This window comes from Martes martes (genome assembly GCF_963455335.1).
Source record: "Martes martes genome assembly, chromosome: 13".
NCBI lineage: Eukaryota > Metazoa > Chordata > Mammalia > Carnivora > Mustelidae > Martes > Martes martes.
In genome coordinates, this window is record NC_137901.1 from 57,931,282 (window position 1) to 57,940,086 (window position 8,805).

General features: G+C 47.1%; 1 long non-coding RNA gene across 1 annotated transcript; it reads right to left on the reverse strand.

Moving 5' to 3' along the window:
* Positions 1 to 203: 203 nt before the first annotated feature.
* LOC308354411 lies at positions 204 to 2,583 on the reverse strand. The gene is made up of 3 exons (XR_013967860.1): positions 2,423 to 2,583; positions 1,197 to 1,559; positions 204 to 776 (listed from the first exon to the last, which is right to left on the reverse strand). It is a non-coding gene; the product is annotated as an uncharacterized lncRNA (long non-coding RNA).
* Between the last annotated feature and the right edge of the window lie 6,222 nt (positions 2,584 to 8,805).

Consider the following 8,805-nt stretch of genomic DNA (forward strand, 5'->3'; position numbering starts at 1 on the left):
ATAATCCTCACTCTTACTGTTCCCAGCTTTGCTTACGTATGGGTGCAGGTGTTTCCTTGCAAGGAACTTGGTTTTTGTTTTTGTTTGTTTGTTTGTTTGTTTTTTGAGCAATCTTGGTGAGTCTCTGTTCTTTATATTCCCACATCCTAAGTAATACAATGCCCTCCCAGTTGTTTTCTCCCCACAAATGGACAAAACTGAATCAGAAGGAATTGTTACTTTTATTTTTTTTTTTAAGATTTTATTTATTTATTTATTTGACAGAGAGAGACACAGCGACAGAGGGAACACAAGCGGGGGAGTGGGTGAGGGGGAAACAGGCTTCCCAGCAGAGCAGGGAGCCCGACGTGGGCCTCCATCCCAGGACCCTGAGATCATGACCTCAGCCAAAGGCAGAAACTTAATGACCGAGCCAGCCACCCAGGCACCCCTGAACTGTTATTTTTAACTTGACAATGTGTTGTGAGAAGTCTTCTAAATATCGCTGAAACGTCATAGAATTTCCTTGTGAGGTAACCAGACTTCTGAACAGTTGTCATCAAAAAGCACAGTCCAACATGTTGCTATCCGGCCAAACAAGTATCTGCACAGAAACCCACTGTGAAGTCGAGCGGCATTCTCTCCCGGCCCACCTTCCCTGGAGCCGCGCCAGCCCCGGCCCTTGGGCATTTACGCCTTTCCAGCAGACCCTCGGTGAGTTCCAGCGACGGCTCTCACTTTCTCTGTCCCAAATCCATTTCTCAAGAGCACAGACATATTGGAACTGTCAAAAGGTCCTGAAATGAGCCACAGAAAAGCAGGCAGCATCGTTTAGAGTTCTGCTTGTTCTGTGCCATTTTAAAAAGAGCACATCTGTCATCAAGATAAAAAAACTGAAAAGCTGAGCTCTTCGGTTTAACTCCAGTGAAGATGACCCTGCTGTTGAACCATCTCCCAGGGCTATCAAGAAACAAGAAATGCAGGCCATTTCAACAACTTCAGTTACCTTCTGCCTATCACTTTCATGCTCCTATGGCTTTGAACTGTTCCTGAAGAGTTTTTCCATGGCAGCTACAGCCAGAAGGGGTGTTAGCCCCACGGCAGCCGTGGACCTGAGGACCCTACCCCGGGGAGCCCTGGCGTTCCAGGTCCCGCGTGAAGGCACTGGCTGTGACTTGAGCCCTCCGAGCCCTCCACCACCCCGCAGAGTTCCTCACCTGAGCTGGATGGTGGTGGCGTCTGTTCCTGCCATTGTGGACCTGGGCCAAGTTCCATCCCCATCTCTGCGCTTAGGGGAGGTGATGAGTGCTGTCACTGTTTCGAGGTCCTTGCCAGGAGTGCTCATGGGTGAACACTGAGAAATGTCCATTGTGTCTGACCTCTAGCTGCTGGCTTTGTCTCAGAACACAGACGGCCTCTCAGGCACCATCATTCCTGTGTCGTGGTTTGGTGGTCAGGCTGCCGTCGGGAAGGTTAATGCCGTGACACTTGTCACCACCTGGCATGCAGTTTCCATGGTGCTCAACCAGGGTTTGCCCCTCTCCCTTCTCTCTTTGTTTTCCCTGGGGTCATCCAGAAACCTGGGGACAAGAAAGAAATCGGAAGGCTGTAATGCCGGCATTGTTCCATTGACAATGTGTCTTAGGTGTGTGGTAGGGAAACAAGAAAGAAAAACGTGGCTCTCTTCTTACACTCGCTGCAGCCGGAATTACCTGTCAGCCACCATCCTTGTGGCCACACAAGGGTTACACGGTGGTCAGAACTCACTGGGCTGATCAAAAGGAATGAAATCTTGCCATTTGCAACGGCGTGGGAAGAGCTGGAGGATATGATGCTGAGCGAAATAAGTCAGTCGGGGGAAGGCAAATACCATATGATCTCACTCATATGTGGAATTTAAGAAACAAAACAGATGCACATAGGGGAAGGAAGGGAAAAATAAAAAATCAGAGAGGGAGGCAAACCATAAGAGAGTCACCTCTAGGGGAAAAACAGGGTTGCAGGAGGGGAGGTGGGTGGGAGAATGGGGTAGCTGGCTGTTAGGCATTAAGGAGAGCACTTGATGAATCACTAAATTCTACCCCTGAAACTCATAATACACTATATATTAATTAAATTGAATTTGAATTTAAAAATAAAAGAAAAAACTCATTGGGCTGAACACTCAAAACCCACGCATTTTGTCATATGTTCACTATGTCTTCAGGGTTTTTTTTTTTCAATAAAAGTTAAGCCCCCAGAACAGTACCACATCCTGCAATGTTAGGGTGGAAATAAATTCGCCTTTCTCATGGACTCTGTGACTCGGACCTTGGGGCCCCAGTGTTCCTTCCCACCCCAACTTCTCACCCTGTCTCATTTGGCCAAAGTGCAGCCTGCTGGCTGATCCTCTGTCCCTGGTCCTGGCACCAACCTTTCATCTTCCTCGTGGCCACCAACTGACCTTTCAAAATGCAAATATTTCCATGTTACTCCTTGCTTAAAGTCCTCAGTGACTTCTCATCTGCTACTGAGAGGGCAAAATCCAAGGTCTCCGTGGTATGTAAAGCCCTCCTCCGTGAGCTGACTCCTGCTGCCTGGCTCCCATCTCGCTGCTCCAGAAATACAAACTGCTTACAATCCCCCACACTCCCAGTTTGCCCTCTGCCGGAATTGCCCTTTCCAAAATTACTCAGTTGAAGTTGGTGCCAAGACAAACACATAACCGTGCTTCTGGGCTTCCAAAACAGTGACTGAGTGTTGTACATTCTCCTTCAATAGAGACATTTCCCCCATTTTGTATCTGAGCCTGCAGTGAAGGTAGAGATCTGTGCTGGGGGCCACAAGCCATCATTTAAGTGCAGGTTTTGCCCCTTGCTGACGACATGTTCTTGGGCTGGTCACTTAGGATGCCTGAACCTTACTCTCTTTTATGTAAAGCCAGGGTTATAATTACTGACCTTAAAGGAGGAGGAACACATGAACTGTTAGATGTCAGGCAACTTGGGGAACTGTTCAAGGCTGCACAAACACATTCTGATCTTTTTTTTTTTAATATTTTATGTATTTATTTGACAGAGAGAGAGAGAGGGAGACCAATAAGTAGGCAGAGAGGCAGGCAGAGAGAGAGGGGGGAAGCAGGCTCCTCGCTGAACAGAGAGCCCGATGCGGGGCTCGATCCCAGGACCCTGAAATCATGACCTGAGCCGAAGGCGGAGGCTTAACCCACTGAGCCACCCAGGCGCCCCACACATTCTGATCTTAAGGCAGCCTGCGTGCAGTGAGCAAAAAGCTGCAGAGTCTGTTGTGGGCCTTGGGCAATGTTTTGCTCCCTGGTTTCTGTTTGAGAGTGTCTTGAATCCTGGGAAGAATTTTCTGTGGCCAGCTCTGGCCGTTCCATCAAACACCATAAGGACTCCTTCTCCAAGGGCAAATTTACAAGAACACAGCATCTGCCCTTCATTATGGTTAATGGTAATGGAAGCTAGATGTGCTCCAACATGGACAGGCTGGGGAAGGACTTAGGACACAGTGGACAGAGCCCTGGACACAAGAGAATGATGTTCTAATTCTCTGCCACCAGCTTGACTTCCCCGGTCTTAATTCTCTCATCTCCCGGGGCTCAACTAAATTAGTGCTAGCGGCCCTTCTAGTTCTTATGTTCTATGTGTGGCCAGGATAGAGTGGTGCAAGATGGGTGCTTTAAAAACTGAGTTTTGGGGCTCCTGGGTGGCGCAGTGACTCTTGGTTTTGGCTTAGGTCGTGATCTCAGGGCCATGAGATCAAGCCCCGTGTCAGGCTCCACATTCAGCGCAGAATCTGCTTAAGATTCCCTCTCTCTCTCCCTCTGCCCCTCCCCACCACTCACTCTCTCTCTCTCAAATAAATAAGTAAATCTTAAAAAATAAATACAAACTGAATTTTTTTTTTTAGATTTTATTTATTTATTTGACAGAGATCACAAGTAGGCAGAGAGGCAGGCAGAGAGAGAGAGGAGCAAGCAGGCTCCCTGCTGAGCAGAGACCCGATGTGGGACTCGATCCCAGGACCCTGAGATCATGACCCGAGTCGAGGCAGAGGCTTAACCCACTGAGCCACCCAGGGGTCCTATGAACTGAATTTTGAATAACAGCCATCGTTAGCTCCAGGATCAGTCAAGCCACAGATATTAATTGATCTATAATGTGTTCAGCATATAGTCCAATCTAACTATTCTTACCAGAAGTACCATCATTGAAATACACTGATAGCTCAGTCTGTCTATTCAGATGCCAATTTCTCAGGAGAAATCTCCTTTTTGCAGGACTAAGTGGTGCCTCCATTTAGAAGAGCTACTATTGATGCTTGAACGACACAGACTGGATCTATTCACTTAAATATGCAGATTTTGTTCAATAAATACCATACAGTACTGTAAATGTATTTTCCTTATGATTTTCTTTTTTTTTTTTTAAGATTTATTTACTTATTTAAGAGAGCAAGAGAGAGAGAGAGAGCATTTGCATGAGTGGGGGAAGGAGCAGAGGGAGAGGGAGAGAGAGAATCCTCAAGCAGCCTCCCCACTGAGCACGAAGTCCAAGTGGGGGCTGATCCCAACCACCCATGAAATCACGACCCAAGCCAAAATCCAGAGTCAGACACTCAGCCTACTGAGCTACCCAGGCACCCCTCCTTATGATTTTCTTAACAACAATTTCTCTTCTCTAGCTTACTTCATTGTAAGAGTACAGTGTGTAATACATATACACAATTTGTGTTAATTAACTGTTAATGTTCTCAGAAAGACTTCCAGTCAACAGTAGATATTAGTGGTTAGGTTTTGGCGGAGTCCAAAGTTATATGTGAATCTTTGACTGTGTGGGGGGCCAGGGCCCCAACCCCTGTGTTCATGGGCCAACTGTAGTTAGAAACTAGTTATAGTCACTGCCTCTGGGAGCAGGGCTTGATGGGACAGGGACAGGGGACCACCATGACTTCCTTCTTTCCAGCTTCGCTTCCTACCTTTTGAATTTTGTGCTGTTTACATCAACTAAACTCTAAAATAATCATTTGAGTATTTACTGATGAAATGATATGGTGTCTGGAATTGCTTTAAATACTCAGGGATGATGGGGGGGTGAAGTAGGATCAGTCAGTCATGTATTGATCATTATTAAAGCTGGGTGATGGGTACATGGCGGGGGATACACCGTTTTTTCTATTTTCAGAGACATTTGAAATGTTCCATTATGATAATTTTTAAATAATAAACATTTCAATTTGTTGAAAAGCACACTTAAAATTAGTCATATACTACAAAATTTTGCTTTATTTCACCTTTTCCTTGAAATTTTTGTTCCTATAAATGAAAACAAAATGAAAGTTCCCTATGATGAATCAGTTAAATTATTCCAAGAGGAATTAGAGAAACCAGGAATGAGACTGGAGTCAGAGGTCAGGCTCCCCCCACACCAAACAGAATGTCTGTGTCTCCCTGCCCAAATGTATATGTTGAAATCCTACCCCCCAATGTGATAGTATTAGGAGATGGGACCCTAGGGAGGGGATGAGGATGATCATCACCCTCTCTAACCCCCTCACGAGTATAGGATTAGTGTCCTTATAAAAGAGTAAAACACTCTTTCTGCCACAGAGGACACAAGGAGAAGTCAGAATCTGTAACCCCAAGAGGGTGGTCACCAGAACCTGACTACACTGACACCCTGATCTCGACTTCTGGCCTCTGGGACTGAGAGGAGAAACGTTGTTGTTTATAACCAACCCACCCCCCCCCCCCAGCCTGGTCTGCCGTGGTTACAGCGCAAGAATGGACCCCGGAGACCCTCTTAACTCCTGCTGAGTGGCAAGCCCGCTAAGACAGTCACTCTGGGTCATGATCCTTTTTAAAAAGATTTTATTTATTTATTTTACTTATTCATTCGAGAGAGAGAGAGAGGGCATGTGCAATGGTGGGAGCAGAGGGAGAGGGAGAAGCAGGCTCCCCGCTGAGCAGGGAGCCTGACTTGGGGCTCGATCCCAGGACCCTGGGATCATGACTGGGCTGAAGGCAGACGCTTAACCATCTGAGCCACCCAGGCGCCCCTCCTCTGCTCTTCTTGACCAAGTGTCTCCACATAGACACTCTTGCCAGTTGAGAAGAATGTCATCAGCCATGCTTGGGTCACCTGAGGTTACTGACTGGACAACCATCTTTGCTTCTTCTTTTCTTTTCTCACTAACTGTCCTTTAAGGAAACAATGGACGAGGTCAGGCCATTAAGCAGACAGGGACCGTAAAATGGAATCAAAGGAGCACCCATGAAGTGCATTCTCCCTTATGAACTGGGAAAATGGGCTTTTACAAGTGCAGAGCCAATGAAAGCTGGTGCTGTTTTCCTCATCACTCAGCAATGCGTACAGGAATGAATATATAAACAAGGATTTCTGGTCTTTAATAGCAACAGTCAATTTTTTTTTAAAGATTTATTTATTTGAGAGAGCGCATGACCAAGAGGGCATGTGGAGGGGCAGAGGGACGGGGAGAGAATCTTCAGCAGACTCCATATTGAGCGAGGAGCCCAGTGCCGGGCTCAATCCCAGGACCCTGAGATCAAGACCTGAACTGAAATCGAGAGTCAGGAGCTAACCGACTGAGCCACCCAAGTGAACCAACCGTAATAATCTTTTATTGCTTTTCTGAAATCACCACTATAAGCTCAGTGGCTTAAAACAACATAAATTTGTTCTTAGAGTTCTGGAGGTCAGAAATTAAAAAATAATTTTATTGGGCTAATACCAAAATTTCGACGGGGCAGTTTTGTTTTGGAGGCTCAGAGGAGAGAATCCATTTCCTCACCTCTTTCAGCTCCCGGTGGCTGCCTGCATTCCTTGGCTTGCGGTCCCTCCTTTAGCTTTGAAGGGCATCACTCCAAACTCTGCCTTCTCCACTGTTCTTGACCCCCTCCTGCTTCCCCCTTATAAGAACTCTGAGATGACATTGGTCCACCCAGATAATCCAGAATCATCTCAAGACCCTGAACTCACTCCAACCTGCAAATTCTCTCTTCCACAGAAGGTAATATTCACAGGAAATTAGTGGGGGGATGTCTTTAAGGGCCACTGTTCACTGACATCACCAACCACCCAGGAGCATCTTGGGAAGCACCTGGCTGGCAGTCCGACCTGAGTCACGCTTCTCAAGGTTACATGCACCCAGGGCTGCTGGGCCAGGCCAGGCAGTTCTCTGAGCCAGAGGCAGAATGTGGAACATGAACTTATCTCATGAAAAGTGATTTAAGACTTGACTTTAGTATTTATTTATTTATATTTTACCTTTTTAAAAAGATTTTATTCATTTATTTGACAGAGAGAGACAGTGAGAGAGGGAACACAAAGGCGCGCTCTGGGAGAGGAAGAAGCAGCCCCCACCTCACCCCCCACCCCACCCCCCAAGCAGGGAGCCTGATGCCGGGCTCCATCCCAGGACCCTGGGATCACAACCTGAGCGGAAGGCAGACACTTCACCACCGAGCTACCCAGGTGCCTGACTTTAGTATTTAAATAAACACAGATATGTTATAGAATAGGATGGAAAATCCTGTGTTTCAAAAATAAAAATGTGAGTCTTCGAAAAGAAATGTACCCTCTCGTGGTATAATTCTTTGTGTTTCATCCCAAGACCCTTGGGTTGGTTGGCTCTCCTCTACCACTGCTGGAACCAAGTCCTCTACACGTAAGGGAGTGTGGGTCCAAGGGCTAACCACTTTTTAAAAGCACGTGGGAGCTGAGCAATGGCTGGGCCGCAGGGCCCCCAGACCGCTGGGAGTTTGCTGTGTGTTTGCCCCAGAGAACCCAGTTCATGGGCAGGAGACAGACACAGGAGTGGGTGAAACCGAGTTGGAAAGAGCCCGATGTGTCTCCTTGGCAGAAGGAGCTGCGTCCCTGTGCGATCTGGAGGGCTCATCTCACGCACCACGTGCCTCAGACCTCTCTGGTGGGGCAGGGGGGGCTCAGATAGGCAGATTTTCTCAAAGGGAAATAAATAGGAATGGAGGTCACAATTTGCCCACCCGCGAAATACCTGATTGTTTCCCTTTAAGAAGTCTCCCAAATTTCGCTTGTTAGAGCTCTAACCCCCAGTGGAATGCTAATAGCGGGTGGGGCATTGGGAGGGGATTTAGGTTTAGGTGAGGTCTTGAGGCTGGGGCTCCTGTGATGGGATCAGTCAGCATCGTTATAAGAGGAGGAAGGGAAAAAAGGGCCAACCCTCAGCTCTCCGGGGCCAGGGCACAACGCAGCAGGATGGGAGCGTCTCCAAATCAGAGAGAGGGCCCCCCCGCCCCAAAACACACACACAAGGACTCTGCAAGCACCTTGGTCTTCAACTTCCAGCCTTCAAAACGGTGAGAAATGCATGCTTGTTGTTGAAGCCACCCATTCTCCGGTGTTCTGTTACAACAGCCCAATCTGACTCAGGTGATGAGGATTCTGACCCGGCGAATGTTTACAATGTTTACAAGCATTCATATGGAAAAAAAAAAAAATGGTAATGCTTATTTTAAAACACTGAGGTTTGACTCTAATACCAGTTTTCCTTTGGAAGACCATGTCCTTCAGGATTTGACTCATTTGAGAAAGTCATCCATATTCTAGTCCTCCTCCTCCTCTCCCTCCCCTCCCCTCTCCTCTCCAATACCCTAGATTTTCTTTGCTGCTACCTAAAGCAGTGATCCTCAACTAGGGGGATGAGCTGCTTCTTGGGATGAGATCTGTCACATTCCTTCAGAAGATAAATATGTAAAACTGCAGACCATGTTGGGATGGTAGAAATCACAAATGGATACAAGCCTCAGCCTGGGTGAACCACTCC